Here is an 18,443-nt window from a genome sequence, read left to right as displayed (position 1 = left end):
GTGAGCTTTACCATTTGTAGCTAAATAGTGGGGTTCCGGATTCAGATTTAGCCTGGTCCTGGACTAAAACACAAACTCAATGGAGAATCATTGAAAATGTATTTAGTCCAGGAGTTTCCAGGAAACCACCCATTTGAGTTCAAGGATCAAGTATACAACTAAATCAATGACATCGGATGTCCCTCTGAAGAACAATAGTGCTTGATATTCATTGTGATTTTCTGTAATCAGGATAGTGATTCATATTCTGATATGTCATTTTTTCTGCTTTCTGTTTCGTTGTCTGGAAGCAGTTCCTATGATGGTTCCAAAGACAACATCGGAGACGTTGAAACACAAGATCAATCCATCGCTAGACCTCCCAGCTCCACAGACTGTACACGTCTTACTCTACACACCAGGTGAGGGGAAACAGACAGCTGAGTTTCTATTACTCTACACACCAGGTGAGGGGACACAGACAGCTGAGTTTCTATTACTCTACACACCAGGTGAGGGGAAACAGACAGCTGAGTTTCTATTACTCTACACACCAGGTGAGGGGAAACAGACAGCTGAGTTTCTATTACTCTACACACCAGGTGAGGAGAAACAGACAGCTGAGTTTCTATTACTCTACACACCAGGTGAGGGGAAACAGACAGCTGAGTTTCTATTACTCTACACACCAGGTGAGGGGAAACAGACAGCTGAGTTTCTATTACTCTACACACCAGGTGAGGGGATACAGACAGCTGAGTTTCTATTACTCTACACACCAGGTGAGGGGAAACAGACAGCTGAGTTTCTATTACTCTACACACCAGGTGAGGGGAAACAGACAGCTGAGTTTCTATTACTCTACACACCAGGTGAGGGGAAACAGACATCTGAGTTTCTATTACTCTACACACCAGGTGAGGGGAAACAGACAGCTGAGTTTCTATTACTCTACACACCAGGTGAGGGGAAACAGACAGCTGAGTTTCTATTACTCTACACACCAGGTGAGGGGAAACAGACAGCTGAGTTTCTATTACTCTACACACCAGGTGAGGGGAAACAGACAGCTGAGTTTCTATTACTCTACACACCAGGTGAGGGGAAACAGACAGCTGAGTTTCTATTACTCTACACACCAGGTGAGGGGAAACAGACAGCTGAGTTTCTATTACTCTACACACCAGGTGAGGGGAAACAGACAGCTGAGTTTCTATTACTCTACACACCAGGTGAGGGGATACAGACAGCTGAGTTTCTATCATAGTTTGTCTCTTTTCTTCACTCTGATGTATCTGCCTGTAAGATAGAAGCTGTTTACATGCCAGTTAAGTGCATGTCCAGTTAAGTTCATGTCCTAACATGTCCTGTAAGGTGCATGTCCTAACACGTCTTGTAAGGTGCATGTCCTGTAAGGTGCATGTCCTAACATGTCCTCTAAGGTGCATGTCCTGTAAGGTGCATATCCTAACACGTCTTGTAAGGTGCATGTCCTGTAAGGTGCATGTCCTAACACGTCTTGTAAGGTGCATGTCCTGTAAGGTGCATGTCCTAACATGTCCTGTAAGGTGCATGTCCTGTAAGGTGCATGTCCTAACACGTCTTGTAAGGTGCATGTCCTGTAAGGTGCATGTCCTAACATGTCCTGTAAGGTGCATGTCCTAACACATCTGAGTGGAAACCAGAGGAGCTTTGAAGCCGTAATAGTTGGCTGCAAATACACACTAGTGGAAAGCACCCAGACAGGCCTAATTGTTTGTCTACTCTCAGCTGTTTATGTAGATGAGTACATGTGCCATGTATTGTCAAAGTTTGTCTCATTTCTCCACACTTGTCAGGTGTGGTAACTTATGAACTTGTTGTACTGTACAGTGTGAGTCAACAACTTAATATATCACTGACCGGCTCAACATTTGAAATTGTTTTTTTTACATTGGTTAAAAGTAGAGGCTCAGAGTTACAAAATGGTATATCATACACTGCATTTTTGAGGAACAATGGGAAAGTAATTCTGCAAGTTAATAAACTTTTGAACTCACTTTTGAGAAAAGGGCATTTTGAATGTTTTGGAGAGCTCTCCTTTGTCTACACCCATTCAGCATTGTTCACACCCTCTGAAGCCAGCCCCACCCATCTATTTAAGGATTCACATGTGAGGTCATATCTGCATGAATCCAGCCTTTACTAAAGTCATCCATACATCAATTGTCTTAAAATCATTTATTTACTAAACTAAGTAATTCACAGAAAGCATACAAACAGTAATTATCGTCACAAAGAATTGGTAGAGTAATGTGCCCTAGTGGGCTAAACAGGCATGGCGGCCTGTTAAACAAAGGGTCATAAAGGGCAGCTGAGGAGGCACACAGAGTTCATTAATATTAACAATTGATATGCTAATCCTTTGCACATGAACGCTCACTCATTCGGGAACAATTGCAATCAATATATATTTACGCTCAGTGTGTCGTCGGGATCCTTGTTGGAGCGTCGTTCTGTTGGAGAGTTTCTCTCGGTTAGATAGATCTTTCAAAGCGACATTCATTAATGTCGTTATAGAGAGGATGTTTCGTCGGTCTTCGCGTTCAATGATATAATTTCAGGCTGCAGACTATTAATTAATATCAAAGACTTGTTCTTATTCTGTCGGTATCGATAGTCTAAAAGTTAACCACGTGGTATAGTTCACTTTCAGTAGAGGAATTGGATGGTAAAACCTATTGGCCAACTCGCAATGGAGTGGAGGCCTGGTCTGAAGAAAGTAAATCAGGGTGGGGTTTTATAGTGAACATAGAACAGGCTTGTCACATGACGCCTGGTCCTGTCTGTGTCCCTGGGGGCGTGCCGATGACTGATTTAATCTTTGAACATAAATACATTCTATCACATTAACATCAGTACACAGCATCTCAATGTATTACAAAATAGCTTTATCCTTATTAATACATTCTATACAACCATTTGGATGCAAGTCCCATAGCTGAGGCTATTATATAAACAGTTTTATGGTAATATGGTAATATTGTCTCTTCTGAGTATCACAAAATTGTACCAAGCGGACCAGTTCGTAGCTGGATTCTTCACCAATCTTCCATGCCTTCTCCAGAACATAAATGTCGTTCGGTTCCCCAATTCTGTGAGTTGGAAGAATTTCCTGTGTCTCTCTATGAAACCCCTCTGTGTCTCAACTGGGCCATGTGGTAGGAGATTCTCCTCCTAGAATTTTACAACCCCTTCACACAGGGCCTGGGTGGGGGGAGGTAGGTTGGGGGATGGTGAAAGGGGGAGGGGGTCAACTGTCCTCCCTGTACTCAATTAGGGCAACGTCATGACACTACTCTGGACGGCTCTGACTTAGAATATGTGGACAACTACAAATACCTAGGTGTCTGGTTAGACTGTAAACTCTCCTTCCAGACTCACATCAAACATCTCCAATCCAAAGTTAAATCTAGAATTGGCTTCCTATTTCGCAACAAAGCATCCTTCACTCATGCTGCCAAACATACCCTCGTAAAACTGACCATCCTACCGATCCTCGACTTCGGCGATGTCATTTACAAAATAGCCTCCAATACCCTACTCAATAAATTGGATGCAGTCTATCACAGTGCCATCTGTTTTGTCACCAAAGCCCCATATACTACCCACCACTGTGACCTGTACGCTCTCGTTGGCTGGCCCTCGCTTCATACTCGTCGCCAAACCCACTGGCTCCAGGTCATCTACAAGACCCTGCTAGGTAAAGTCCCCCCTTATCTCAGCTCGCTGGTCACCATAGCAGCACCCACCCGTAGCACGCGCTCCAGCAGGTATATCTCACTGGTCACACCCAAAGCCAATTCCTACTTTGGCCGCCTCTCCTTCCATTTCTCTGCTGCCAATGACTGGAACGAACTACAAAAATCTCTGAAACTGGAAACACTTATCTCCCTCACTAGCTTTAAGCACCAGCTGTCAGAGCAGCTCACAGATCATTGCACCTGTACATAGCCCATCTATAAATAGCCCAAACAACTACCTCTTCCCCTACTGTATTTATTTATTTATTTATTTATTTATTTTGCTCCTTTGCACCCCAGTATTTCTACTTTGCACATTCATCTACTGCAAATCTACCATTCCAATGTTTTTACTTGCTATATTGTATTTACTTCGCCACCATGGCCTATTTATTGCCTTTACCTCCCTTATCTCACCTCATTTGCTCACATTGTATATAGACTTATTTTTCTACTGTATTATTGACTGTATGTTTGTTTTACTCCATGTGTAACTCTGTGTTGTTGTATGTGTCGAACTGCTTTGCTTTATCTTGGCCAGGTCGCAGTTGTAAATGAGAACTTGTTCTCAACTTGCCTACCTGGTTAAATAAAGGTGAAATAAAATAAATAAAAAATGTTAAACCAGACGGCCTAATTCCTTTCTTTTTTTATGTACGGATAGCCAGGGGCACACTCCAACACTCCAAGACATAATTTACAAACAAAGCATGTGTGTTTAGTGAGTCCGCCAGATCAGAGGCAGTAGGGATGACCAGGGATGTTGTCTTGATAAGTGTGTGAATTGGACAATTTTCCTGTCAAAATGTAACGAGTACTTTTGAGTGTCCAGGGAATGTAATAAGTACATTATTTTCTTTCTGTAGTGAAGTAAAAGTTGCCAAAAATATAATAGTATGATCTCAAAGGTACTGAAAAAACCTAACATATTCTATGTTGTAATGCAGAGCTACAGTATATACCGTATACATATAATCTATATGCCTGTGGAAGTATCCATTGACTGGCTGACCCATGGATTGTACATTTAACGTTTAGTGTATTTGTATTTTGCTGTAGACATTCGCAGCTAAAAGCTGAATTGCTGTGACTGACTACAGTCTCTCTCTCTCTCTGTTTATCCAGGCCAGTTGAGTTACTCGGAGGTAGACGGAGATGGGAACCCCAAGCTGTGGTGTGCCCTCAGTGGTGGGAGGGTGGTTGTGTTTGATGCAGCCAGCTGGTCCATGCAGCAGAACTGTATTCAAGTGGGATCCTCCCAACTGGTATGATGTCTGCAAGCAGACACATACCATTTCCCCTGCGCTCTCCCTGGACTATCACTTGAGCCTTCCTATTAGGCTCTGTTCCAATATCCACATTACAGTAGCAGAACACTTAGAGAGAAGCATTGGATTTGGCCATGCATTCTAAGGGTTATATGCTAGTGTGGATATTGGAACATGTCCTTTGTTTCTGTGAAATTGCTTACAGATAGCCTTTGAAAATAAATTGTTATATTGAATTAAGTACACAGTTATCTCTTTCTCTCCCTCTCTAGCTCTCTGTTTCACTCGTGTTCTTTCTCTCTCTAGCTCTCTGTTTCACTCGTGTTCTTTCTCTCTCTAGCTCTCTGTTTCACTCGTGTTCTCTCTCTCTAGCTCTCTGTTTCACTCGTGTTCTCTCTCTCTCTAGCTCTCTGTTTCACTCGTGTTCTTTCTCTCTCTAGCTCTGTTTCACTCGTGTTCTTTCTCTCTCTAGCTCTGTTTCACTCGTGTTCTTTCTCTCTCTAGCTCTCTGTTTCACTCGTGTTCTTTCTTTCTCTCTCTAGCTCTCTGTTTCACTCGTGTTCTTTCTCTCTCTAGCTCTCTGTTTCACTCGTGTTCTTTCTCTCTCTAGCTCTGTTTCACTCGTGTTCTTTCTCTCTCTAGCTCTCTGTTTCACTCGTGTTCTTTCTCTCTAGCTCTCTGTTTCACTCGTGTTCTCTCTCTCTCTAGCTCTCTGTTTCACTCGTGTTCTTTCTCTCTCTAGCTCTGTTTCACTCGTGTTCTTTCTCTCTCTAGCTCTGTTTCACTCGTGTTCTCTCTCTCTCTAGCTCTCTGTTTCACTCGTGTTCTTTCTCTCTCTAGCTCTCTGTTTCACTCGTGTTCTTTCTCTCTCTAGCTCTCTGTTTCACTCATGTTCTTTCTTTCTCTAGCTCTGTTTCACTCGTGTTCTTTCTCTCTCTAGCTCTGTTTCACTCGTGTTCTCTCCCTCTCTCTCTAGCTCTCTGTTTCACTCGTGTTCTTTCTCTCTCTAGCTCTCTGTTTCACTCGTGTTCTTTCTCTCTCTAGCTCTGTTTCACTCGTGTTCTTCTCTCTCTAGCTCTGTTTCACTCGTGTTCTTTCTTTCTCTAGCTCTGTTTCACTCGTGTTCTCTCCCTCTCTAGCTCTCTGTTTCACTCGTGTTCTTTCTTTCTCTCTCTAGCTCTCTGTTTCACTCGTGTTCTTTCTCTCTCTAGCTCTCTGTTTCACTCGTGTTCTTTCTCTCTCTAGCTCTGTTTCACTCGTGTTCTTTCTCTCTCTAGCTCTCTGTTTCACTCGTGTTCTTTCTTTCTCTCTCTAGCTCTCTGTTTCACTCGTGTTCTTTCTCTCTCTAGCTCTCTGTTTCACTCGTGTTCTTTCTCTCTCTAGCTCTCTGTTTCACTCGTGTTCTTTCTCTCTCTAGCTCTGTTTCACTCGTGTTCTCTCTCTCTAGCTCTGTTTCACTCGTGTTCTCTCTCTCTCTAGCTCTCTGTTTCACTCGTGTTCTTTCTCTCTCTAGCTCTCTGTTTCACTCGTGTTCTTTCTCTCTCTAGCTCTGTTTCACTCGTGTTCTTTCTCTCTCTAGCTCTCTGTTTCACTCGTGTTCTTTCTCTCTCTAGCTCTCTGTTTCACTCGTGTTCTCTCTCTCTCTAGCTCTCTGTTTCACTCGTGTTCTTTCTCTCTCTAGCTCTGTTTCACTCGTGTTCTTTCTTTCTCTCTCTAGCTCTCTGTTTCACTCGTGTTCTCTCTCTCTCTAGCTCTCTGTTTCACTCGTGTTCTTTCTCTCTCTAGCTCTGTTTCACTCGTGTTCTTTCTTTCTCTCTCTAGCTCTCTGTTTCACTCGTGTTCTTTCTCTCTCTAGCTCTCTGTTTCACTCGTGTTCTTTCTCTCTCTAGCTCTGTTTCACTCGTGTTCTTTCTCTCTCTAGCTCTGTTTCACTCGTGTTCTCTCTCTCTAGCTCTGTTTCACTCGTGTTCTCTCTCTCTCTAGCTCTCTGTTTCACTCGTGTTCTTTCTCTCTCTAGCTCTGTTTCACTCGTGTTCTTTCTCTCTCTAGCTCTCTGTTTCACTCGTGTTCTTTCTCTCTCTAGCTCTGTTTCACTCGTGTTCTTTCTCTCTCTAGCTCTGTTTCACTCGTGTTCTTTCTCTCTCTAGCTCTGTGTTTCACTCGTGTTCTTTCTCTCTCTAGCTCTGTTTCACTCGTGTTCTTTCTCTCTCTAGCTCTGTTTCACTCGTGTTCTCTCTCTCCCTCTCTAGCTCTCTGTTTCACTCGTGTTCTTTCTCTCTCTAGCTCTCTGTTTCACTCGTGTTCTTTCTCTCTCTAGCTCTGTTTCACTCGTGTTCTTTCTCTCTCTAGCTCTCTGTTTCACTCGTGTTCTTTCTCTCTCTAGCTCTCTGTTTCACTCGTGTTCTTTCTCTCTCTAGCTCTCTGTTTCACTCATGTTCTTTCTTTCTCTAGCTCTGTTTCACTCGTGTTCTTTCTCTCTAGCTCTCTGTTTCACTCGTGTTCTCTCTCTCTCTAGCTCTCTGTTTCACTCGTGTTCTTTCTCTCTCTAGCTCTGTTTCACTCGTGTTCTTTCTCTCTCTAGCTCTGTTTCACTCGTGTTCTCTCTCTCTCTAGCTCTCTGTTTCACTCGTGTTCTTTCTCTCTCTAGCTCTCTGTTTCACTCGTGTTCTTTCTCTCTCTAGCTCTCTGTTTCACTCATGTTCTTTCTTTCTCTAGCTCTGTTTCACTCGTGTTCTTTCTCTCTCTAGCTCTGTTTCACTCGTGTTCTCTCCCTCTCTCTCTAGCTCTCTGTTTCACTCGTGTTCTTTCTCTCTCTAGCTCTCTGTTTCACTCGTGTTCTTTCTCTCTCTAGCTCTGTTTCACTCGTGTACTCTCTCTCTAGCTCTGTTTCACTCGTGTTCTTTCTTTCTCTAGCTCTGTTTCACTCGTGTTCTCTCCCTCTCTAGCTCTCTGTTTCACTCGTGTTCTTTCTTTCTCTCTCTAGCTCTCTGTTTCACTCGTGTTCTTTCTCTCTCTAGCTCTCTGTTTCACTCGTGTTCTTTCTCTCTCTAGCTCTGTTTCACTCGTGTTCTTTCTCTCTCTAGCTCTCTGTTTCACTCGTGTTCTTTCTTTCTCTCTCTAGCTCTCTGTTTCACTCGTGTTCTTTCTCTCTCTAGCTCTCTGTTTCACTCGTGTTCTTTCTCTCTCTAGCTCTCTGTTTCACTCGTGTTCTTTCTCTCTCTAGCTCTGTTTCACTCGTGTTCTCTCTCTCTAGCTCTGTTTCACTCGTGTTCTCTCTCTCTCTAGCTCTCTGTTTCACTCGTGTTCTTTCTCTCTCTAGCTCTCTGTTTCACTCGTGTTCTTTCTCTCTCTAGCTCTGTTTCACTCGTGTTCTTTCTCTCTCTAGCTCTCTGTTTCACTCGTGTTCTTTCTCTCTCTAGCTCTCTGTTTCACTCATGTTCTCTCTCTCTCTAGCTCTCTGTTTCACTCGTGTTCTTTCTCTCTCTAGCTCTGTTTCACTCGTGTTCTTTCTTTCTCTCTCTAGCTCTCTGTTTCACTCGTGTTCTCTCTCTCTCTAGCTCTCTGTTTCACTCGTGTTCTTTCTCTCTCTAGCTCTGTTTCACTCGTGTTCTTTCTTTCTCTCTCTAGCTCTCTGTTTCACTCGTGTTCTTTCTCTCTCTAGCTCTCTGTTTCACTCGTGTTCTTTCTCTCTCTAGCTCTCTGTTTCACTCGTGTTCTTTCTCTCTCTAGCTCTGTTTCACTCGTGTTCTCTCTCTCTAGCTCTGTTTCACTCGTGTTCTCTCTCTCTCTAGCTCTCTGTTTCACTCGTGTTCTTTCTCTCTCTAGCTCTGTTTCACTCGTGTTCTTTCTCTCTCTAGCTCTCTGTTTCACTCGTGTTCTTTCTCTCTCTAGCTCTGTTTCACTCGTGTTCTTTCTCTCTCTAGCTCTGTTTCACTCGTGTTCTTTCTCTCTCTAGCTCTGTGTTTCACTCGTGTTCTTTCTCTCTCTAGCTCTGTTTCACTCGTGTTCTTTCTCTCTCTAGCTCTGTTTCACTCGTGTTCTCTCTCTCCCTCTCTAGCTCTCTGTTTCACTCGTGTTCTTTCTCTCTCTAGCTCTCTGTTTCACTCGTGTTCTTTCTCTCTCTAGCTCTGTTTCACTCGTGTTCTTTCTCTCTCTAGCTCTCTGTTTCACTCGTGTTCTTTCTCTCTCTAGCTCTCTGTTTCACTCGTGTTCTTTCTCTCTCTAGCTCTCTGTTTCACTCATGTTCTTTCTTTCTCTAGCTCTGTTTCACTCGTGTTCTTTCTTTCTCTCTCTAGCTCTCTGTTTCACTCGTGTTCTTTCTCTCTCTAGCTCTGTTTCACTCGTGTTCTTTCTCTCTCTAGCTCTGTTTCACTCGTGTTCTCTCTCTCCCTCTCTAGCTCTCTGTTTCACTCGTGTTCTTTCTCTCTCTAGCTCTCTGTTTCACTCGTGTTCTTTCTCTCTCTAGCTCTGTTTCACTCGTGTTCTTTCTCTCTCTAGCTCTCTGTTTCACTCGTGTTCTTTCTCTCTCTAGCTCTCTGTTTCACTCGTGTTCTTTCTCTCTCTAGCTCTCTGTTTCACTCATGTTCTTTCTTTCTCTAGCTCTGTTTCACTCGTGTTCTCTCTCTCTCTAGCTCTCTGTTTCACTCGTGTTCTTTCTCTCTCTAGCTCTCTGTTTCACTCGTGTTCTTTCTCTCTCTAGCTCTGTTTCACTCGTGTTCTCTCCCTCTCTCTCTAGCTCTCTGTTTCACTCGTGTTCTTTCTCTCTCTAGCTCTCTGTTTCACTCGTGTTCTTTCTCTCTCTAGCTCTGTTTCACTCGTGTTCTTTCTCTCTCTAGCTCTCTGTTTCACTCGTGTTCTTTCTCTCTCTAGCTCTCTGTTTCACTCGTGTTCTCTCTCTCCTCTCTAGCTCTCTGTTTCACTCGTGTTCTTTCTCTCTCTAGCTCTGTTTCACTCGTGTTCTTTCTCTCTCTAGCTCTCTGTTTCACTCGTGTTCTCTCTCTCCCTCTCTAGCTCTCTGTTTCACTCGTGTTCTTTCTCTCTCTAGCTCTCTGTTTCACTCGTGTTCTTTCTCTCTCTAGCTCTGTTTCACTCGTGTTCTTTCTCTCTCTAGCTCTCTGTTTCACTCGTGTTCTTTCTCTCCCTCTCTAGCTCTCTGTTTCACTCGTGTTCTCTCTCTCCCTCTCTAGCTCTCTGTTTCACTCGTGTTCTTTCTCTCTCTAGCTCTGTTTCACTCGTGTTCTTTCTCTCTCTAGCTCTCTGTTTCACTCGTGTTCTTTCTCTCTCTAGCTCTGTTTCACTCGTGTTCTTTCTCTCTCTAGCTCTCTGTTTCACTCGTGTTCTTTCTCTCTCTAGCTCTCTGTTTCACTCGTGTTCTTTCTCTCTCTAGCTCTGTTTCACTCGTGTTCTTTCTCTCTCTAGCTCTCTGTTTCACTCGTGTTCTCTCTCTCTCTCTCTAGCTCTCTGTTTCACTCGTGTTCTTTCTTTCTCTCTCTAGCTCTGTTTCACTCGTGTTCTTTCTCTCTCTAGCTCTCTGTTTCACTCGTGTTCTTTCTCTCTCTAGCTCTCTGTTTCACTCGTGTTCTTTCTCTCTCTAGCTCTGTTTCACTCGTGTTCTCTCTCTCTAGCTCTGTTTCACTCGTGTTCTTTCTCTCTCTAGCTCTCTGTTTCACTCGTGTTCTTTCTCTCTCTAGCTCTCTGTTTCACTCGTGTTCTTTCTCTCTCTAGCTCTGTTTCATTCGTGTTCTCTCTCTCTCTCTCTAGCTCTCTGTTTCACTCGTGTTCTTACTTTCTCTCTCTAGCTCTGTTTCACTCGTGTTCTTTCTCTCTCTAGCTCTCTGTTTCACTCGTGTTCTTTCTCTCTCTAGCTCTGTTTCACTCGTGTTCTCTCTCTCTAGCTCTGTTTCACTCGTGTTCTCTCTCTCTAGCTCTCTGTTTCACTCGGGTTCTTTCTCTCTCTAGCTCTCTGTTTCACTCGTGTTCTTTCTCTCTCTAGCTCTCTGTTTCACTCGTGTTCTTTCTCTCTCTAGCTCTCTGTTTCACTCGTGTTCTTTCTCTCTCTCTCTAGCTCTCTGTTTCACTCGTGTTCTCTCTTTCTCTCTCTAGCTCTCTGTTTCACTCGTGTTCTTTCTCTCTCTAGCTCTCTGTTTCACTCGTGTTCTTTCTCTCTCTAGCTCTCTGTTTCACTCGTGTTCTTTCTCTCTCTAGCTCTGTTTCACTCGTGTTCTCTCTCTCCCTCTCTAGCTCTCTGTTTCACTCGTGTTCTTTCTCTCTCTAGCTCTCTGTTTCACTCGTGTTCTCTCTCTCTCTCTCTAGCTCTCTGTTTCACTCGTGTTCTTTCTCTCTCTAGCTCTGTTTCACTCGTGTTCTCTCTCTCTCTCTCTAGCTCTCTGTTTCACTCGTGTTCTCTCTCTCTCTCTCTAGCTCTCTGTTTCACTCGTGTTCTCTCTCTCTCTCTCTAGCTCTCTGTTTTACTCGTGTTCTCTCTCTCTCTAGCTCTCCGTTTCACTTGTTTTCTCTCACTCTCTCTCCCTCTCTCTAGCTCAGTTTCACTCATTCTTTCTCTCTCTCCCCCTTTCTAGTTCTGTTTCACTTGTTCTCTCTATCCCTCTCTAGCACTGTTTCACTCTCTCTTTCTCTCTCTCTCTCTTCTGTTGATAGTGTTTCCTCCTTTCTGTGGTCTCATGAGGCATGAACAGGAGTGCCTACCATTCACATGACAGTGATTAAACCTGGATATGTACAGTTGAAGTCAGAAGTTTACATACACCTGCCAAATACATTTAAACTCAGTTTTTCACAATTCCTGACATTTAATCCTTGTAAAAATGCCATGACTTAGGTCAGTTAGGATCACCACTTTATTTAAAGAATGTGAAATGTCAGAATAATAGTAATAGAGAATGATTTATTTCAGCTTTTATTTCTTTCATCACATTCACAGTGGGTCTGAAGTTTACATACACTCAATTAGTATTTGGTAGCATTACCTTTAAATTATGTAACTTGGGTCAAACGTTTCGGGAAGCCTTTCACAAGCTTCCCGCAATAAGTTGGGTGAATTTCGACCCATTCCTCCTGACAGAGCTGGTGAGAGACAGAATAACAACAACAAAAAATCCAGAAAAATGCATGTCAAAAATGTTATAAAATGATTTGCATTTTAATGAGGGAAATAAGTATTTTACCCCTCTGCAAAACATGACTTAGTACTTGGTGGCAAAACCCTTGTTGGCAATCACAGAGGTCAGACGTTTCTTGCAGTTGGCCACCAGGTTTGCACACATCTCAGGAGGGATTTTGTCCCACTCCTCTTTGCAGATCTTCTCCAAGTCACTAAGGTTTTGAGGCTGATGTTTGGTAACTCGAACCTTCAGCTCCCTCCACAGATTTTCTATGGGATTAAGGTCTGGAGACTGGCTAGGCCACTCCAGGACCTTAATGTGCTTCTTCTTGAGCCACTCCTTTGTTGCCTTGGCCGTGTGTTTTGGGTCATTGTCATGCTGGAATACCCATCCACGACCCATTTTCAATGCCCTGGCTGAGGGAAGGAGGTTCTCACCCAAGATTTGACGGTACATGGCCCCGTCCATCGTCCCTTTGATGCGGTGAAGTTGTCCTGTCCCCTTAGCAGAAAAACACCCCCAAAGCATAATGTTTCCACCTCCATGTTTGACGGTGGGGATGGTGTTCTTGGGGTCATAGGCAGCATTCCTCCTCCTCCAAACACGGCGAGTTGAGTTGATGCCAAAGAGCTCCATTTTGGTCTCATCTGACCACAACACTTTCATCCAGTTGTCCTCTGAATCATTCAGATGTTCATTAGCAAACTTCAGACGGGCATGTATATGTGCTTTCTTGAGCAGGGGGACCTTGCGGGCGCTGCAGGATTTCAGTCCTTCACGGCGTAGTGTGTTACCAATTGTTTTCTTGGTGACTATGGTCCCAGCTGTCTTGAGATCATTGACAAGATCCTCTCGTGTAGTTCTGGGCTGATTCCTCACCGTTCTCAAGATCATTGCAACTCCACGAGGTGAGATCTTGCATGGAGCCCCAGGCCGAGGGAGATTGACAGTTCTTTTGTGTTTCTTCCATTTGCGAATAATCGCACCAACTGTTGTCACCTTCTCACCAAGCTGCTTGGCGATGGTCTTGTAGCCCATTCCAGCCTTGTGTAGGTCTACAGTCTTGTCCCTGACATCCTTGGAGAGCTCTTTGGTCTTGGCCATGGTGGAGAGTTTGGAATCTGATTGATTGCTTCTGTGGACAGGTGTATTTTATACAGGTAACAAGCTGAGATTAGGAGCACTCCCTTTAAGAGTGTGCTCCTAATCTCAGCTCGTTACCTGTATAAAAGACACCTGGGAGCCAGAAATCTTTCTGATTGAGAGGGGGTCAAATACTTATTTCCCTCATTAAAATGCAAATCAATTTATATCATTTGTGACATGCGTTTTTCTGATTTTTTTTGTTGTTATTCTGTCTCTCACTGTTCAAATAAACCTACCATTAAAATTATAGACTGATCATTTCTTTGTCAGTGGGCAAACGTACAAAATTAGCAGGGGATCAAATACTTTTTTCCCTCATTGTATGCATGTGTCCAAAATAGCACCCTATTCCGTATATAGTGCACTTATTTTGACGAGAGTCCTATGGGCCTTGGTCGAATGTAGTGCACTATATAGGGAATAGGTGCCATTTGGGACGAACTTTATGTGCTGAATACGTGGCTTTATTATGTCGACAGAACTGCATGCTGGGATTGGACCAGGATCAAGTATGGATTGGCTCCCAGGATTCCATCATTTACATAATTGACACTTGCAGCATGTCCTGCAATAAGCAGCTGACAGAGCACCGGCATGAGGTTATGGACTTTGCCCTGGAGGAGAGTGACAAGATGAGGTAAAATGTTACCAATGTAACCAAAATGCTACCAACTGAGCCAGTCTTCCCTGTGGCTCAGTTGGTAGAGCATGGTGTTTGCAACGCCAGCATGGTGTGTGCAATGCCAGGGTTGTGGGTTCGATTCCCACGGGGGGCCAGTATAAAAAACAAAACAAAAATGCATGAAATGCATACATTCACTACTGTAAGTCGCTCTGGATAAGAGCGTCTGCTAAATGACTTAAATGTAAAATGTACCATATGTCTGTGTCCCTGAGGGCACCCTATTCCCTATATACTGTAGGGAACTCCTTTTGACCAGGGCCCATATGGTAAACATTTGTGCACTATGTGTGTAGGGATTAGGGTACCATTTGGGACACAGTTGGAGTCCTCTTCATGCTACAGTCACTTCACCCTCACAAACTGTTAACCCATGTGTGATGCTCAGGATTCTATGTTGAAGGAAGGATAATGTGTTAGAACTGCCTGTTCAAATGGCCAATGCACCTTTTGCAGAAAGTAGTTCTTCTAACTGACCTCACCCCAGTATCATTTTGAAAGGCTCTTAGAACGTGGAGTGTTCAGTGTTCTGATGCCTATTTCCAACCAGCAGATGGCAGCAGTGTACTTAAACTACACATTACGTTGCCCTCAGTGAATCATCAATAGTTAGACCACAATCAGGCTTCTACATGGTGCTTGTTTTAATCCAACTGTCCCTCTCCTCCCTCCCAGCCAGACATACTCCTGTAGTGCCGATGGAACAGTCATTCTGTGGGACCTCTCAACACTAAAAGTGAAAAAGCAGTTTCAACTGACCTGTGATAGGCTTATGTCCATTCAGCTCTTCAATGGAACACTGTGGTGCTGTAAGTAAACTCACTCAGTCATAGTTACTCTAACTGTATATTATTATTTTATATACTCCTACGTATTGTATACCCTGCCAGTGATCAATTAACAGTGTGTCAACTGACCACAAGATAACATGCTAACAACAGCAAAGCATCTTGACAGAAACTTTAGTTTGTTTTGTTTCTATCTGTTGTTATGTTGACTAGGTGCCAGAGACGGCATCGTTGAACTGAGGAAGAACGGAACGCCACATCGTAAGATGACACTTCCTGAGGATCTACAGAACATGCCCACTGAGTTCAGCAGCCTCATCCTCTTCTTAGAGGTAGTAGGCCCATGTTCCCTTCATCTTGGAGATTTCACTGAACCAAGATCTTTATCTCATGCTAGGCCTTCACCTTGGAGATTTCACTGAACCAAGATCTTTATCTCATGCTAGGCCTTCACCTTGGAGATTTCACTGAACCAAGATCTTTATCTCATGCTAGGCCTTCACCTTGGGGATTTCATTGAACCAAGATCTTTATCTCATGCTAGGCCTTCACCTTGGGGATTTCATTGAACCAAGATCTTTATCTCATGCTAGGCCTTCACCTTGGAGATTTCACCGAACCAAGATCTTTATCTCATGCTAGGCCTTCACCTTGGAGATTTCACTGAACCAAGATCTTTATCTCATGCTAGGCCTTCACCTTGGGGAGTTCATTGAACCAAGATCTTTATCTCATGCTAGGCCTTCACCTTGGGGATTTCATTGAACCAAGATCTTTATCTCATGCTAGGCCTTCACCATGGTCTCCAAGTGGTCTCAATAATCAAGCCAGACACTATGTATTTTTGCAGCCTTCCAACAGTCAGTTTGCTTGTCATGAGAGTGTCATGAGCTGATGGCTAAACCAGTCCACTGTGTGTTTCTTTCAGAGGGGCCAGTTGTGGACGAGCTGTTCTGATTCTGACGAGCTCTGTCTGTGGCACTGTAAAGACCTGACCAAGCCTTTCCTGAGGGTGCAGCTGCAGAACTGTACAGGGGTCAACTGTATGATCAAGGTTAAGAATCAGGTGAGAAAATAATGTTCTCAGTTGGACACCTGCTGTTCTTTGCATGTTTTGCTGGTAACACTTTATTGGAATGGTACCAACATAAGAACCTCTTTAACACATTACTATTAACACATACAAAACACATTCATTAGATTCTGTCAACAACAGTCTTTGTCAGGTGTTGCAATTTCTACAAAAGCTTGTAAAGTAGCAGTTAAAATAGTACAGTACTTAGAAATGATACCGTACATTCCACCCTACCATCATTAATTTTTCTTCTTTCTCATAGTAATGATCAGAGTATCCAGAGCGAACGCTGATTTTTATTTCAGTAGTAAATGTCACAGTACAACTGCAAATCCTCAACAAGCTCCTCTTCATTGTTTGTCTCCTCCCCCTCCCTCGTCCAGATCTGGGTTGGCTGCAGCGGGCCGAGCCCTGACCAGTGCAGGAGGAGTGGGAAGATCTACATAGTGGACACAGAGAGCCACAGTGTAGAGAAGGAGCTGATGGCCCACACAGACAGTGTCCAGGCACTGTGCTCTGCAGAGGGCCGCTATGTACTCAGCGGCTCCGCCTGCCAGGATGGAAAAATCGCCATTTGGAAGGTTGAGTAGAGGACGAGTAGCCTGGTCCAGTATCTGTTTGTGTGGTTTTGCCAAATCTTTTAAGTGAATAAAATGTTTGGCACAACAATGACAGGAGTTTCCTAAACAGCAGAAATAGATGTGGGACCAGGTTAGAGGAAGAGCCCTGCAGACCCTGAGGAGTCCTACAGGTCTGAAGAAAGAAAGGCCCTCAAACTCAACTCTGAACCTGGAAGCCAGTTCCACTGCTTTGTTTCATTGTTCCCCTCTAATCAGGGACTGATTTAGACCTGGGACATCAGGTGGTTGCAATGAATTAGCAGGTAGAACAGAAAAGCAGCAGGCTCTGGAACTCGTAGGGTCAGATTTGAACGTCCCTGCTATAGACTATAAATTGTTCTTATTTTCCCTGAACACCTCAGAGAGACAGTGAGCTTCTAAATGTTTTTTCAAAGCTTTGTTCTAAAATGTGCTTTTCCTGTATTAAAGACTCAAGGTTGGCCATTTTGTTTTTCACATCCTTCCACGTCTGTGTCCCAAATGGCCCCACGCTGCTCCACCTTGTGGTCTGCCCCCCAACCCCACCACGCTGCTCCACCTTGTGGTCTGCCCCCCGCCCCCAACCCCACCACGCTGCTCCACCTGTGGTCTGCCCCCAACCCCACCACGCTGCTCCACCTTGTGGTCTCCCCCCAACCCCACCACGCTGCTCCACCTTGTGGTCTCCCCCCCCAACCCCACCACGCTGCTCCACCTTGTGGTCTCCCCCCCAACCCCACCACGCTGCTCCACCTTGTGGTCTCCCCCCCAACCCCACCACGCTGCTCCACCTTGTGGTCTGCCCCCCAACCCCACCACGCTGCTCCACCTTGTGGTCTCCCCCCCAACCCCACCACGCTGCTCCACCTTGTGGTCTCCCCCCCAACTCCACCACGCTGCTCCACCTTGTGGTCTGCCCCCCAACCCCACCACGCTGCTCCACCTTGTGGTCTGCTCCCCAACCCCACCACGCTGCTCCACCTTGTGGTCAACCCCACCACGCTGCTCCACCTTGTGGTCTGCCCCCAACCCCACCACGCTGCTCCACCTTGTGGTCTCCCCCAACCACCACCTCCACCTTGTGGTCTGCCCCCCAACCCCACCACGCTGCTCCACCTTGTGGTCTCCCCCCCAACCCCACCACGCTGCTCCACCTTGTGGTCTGCCCCCCCAACCCCACCACGCTGCTCCACCTTGTGGTCTGCCCCCCAACCCCACCACACTGCTCCACCTTGTGGTCTAAACCCCCCCTCCACCTTGTGGGCTAACCCCCGCCCGCCGTACTCAGCAGCACCACCTTGTTCAAAAATCCTTGTGAGGACCCTGCTATTCCCTACGTACACTACTTTTGACCAGGGCCCTATAGAGAATAGGGCGCCATTAGGGACGTAGACAGTATACAGTGGACAGTGAGGCTCAGGGAATTACATGATCATGAAGAACCCTGTCATCCTCTGTTCTCTTTACGTTGGGGTCTGCCTTTATATACTGGATGATGATGTAATAGCATTTCTCTGACTGTTTCACAACGTTTGGATTTATTTCACTAACAATATTCTGGATACACTAAATGTCTGCTTTCAGATTCATATTTCCGCCTCACCCATGTCTTAGCTGTCACATACAATAAAAAAATGATTGTACAGTTATTTTTTTTTATTCCTATACTCATTCATGCAAGTCAGCCTTTCTTTCATTTACAGAGAAGGCTGAAATAGGTATTGAATACAAACCATTGTCATCTAAAATCATCTGCTGAACAGTTAGCATGTGCTTCACCCCATCCTATAGGCACTGAGGGTGTCACGCCTTGACCGTAGAGATCCTTATTATTCTCTATGTTTGGTTAGGTCAGGGTGTGACTCGGGTGGGAACATTCTACATTTTCTATTTCTTTGTTGGCCGGGTATGATTCCCAATCAGAGGCAGCTGTCTATCGTTGTCTCTGATTGGGGATCATACTTAGGCAGCCCTTTTCCCACCTGTGATTGTGGGATGTTGTT

The 18,443-nt window shown here is 44.6% G+C and overlaps 1 pseudogene across 1 annotated transcript in view; it reads left to right on the top strand.

Moving 5' to 3' along the window:
- LOC106606031 (DENN domain-containing protein 3-like) overlaps window positions 1-17,017 on the top strand; it is a 33,852-nt pseudogene extending 16,835 nt beyond the window's left edge. The window contains exons 18-24 of the transcript XR_014392263.1: window positions 294-401; window positions 4,887-5,026; window positions 13,776-13,933; window positions 14,654-14,787; window positions 14,980-15,098; window positions 15,695-15,832; window positions 16,225-17,017. The product of XR_014392263.1 is annotated as a DENN domain-containing protein 3-like (transcript). The remainder of the gene's footprint in view (window positions 1-293; window positions 402-4,886; window positions 5,027-13,775; window positions 13,934-14,653; window positions 14,788-14,979; window positions 15,099-15,694; window positions 15,833-16,224) is intronic.
- Window positions 17,018-18,443: the final 1,426 nt, after the last annotated feature.

The sequence above is a fragment of the Salmo salar genome, chromosome 05, assembly GCF_965601325.2.
Source record: "Salmo salar chromosome 05, fSalSal1, whole genome shotgun sequence".
Taxonomy (NCBI): domain Eukaryota; kingdom Metazoa; phylum Chordata; class Actinopteri; order Salmoniformes; family Salmonidae; genus Salmo; species Salmo salar.
Note: the sequence above shows the minus strand (reverse complement) of the source record. Positions and strands in the feature narration are given on the sequence as shown.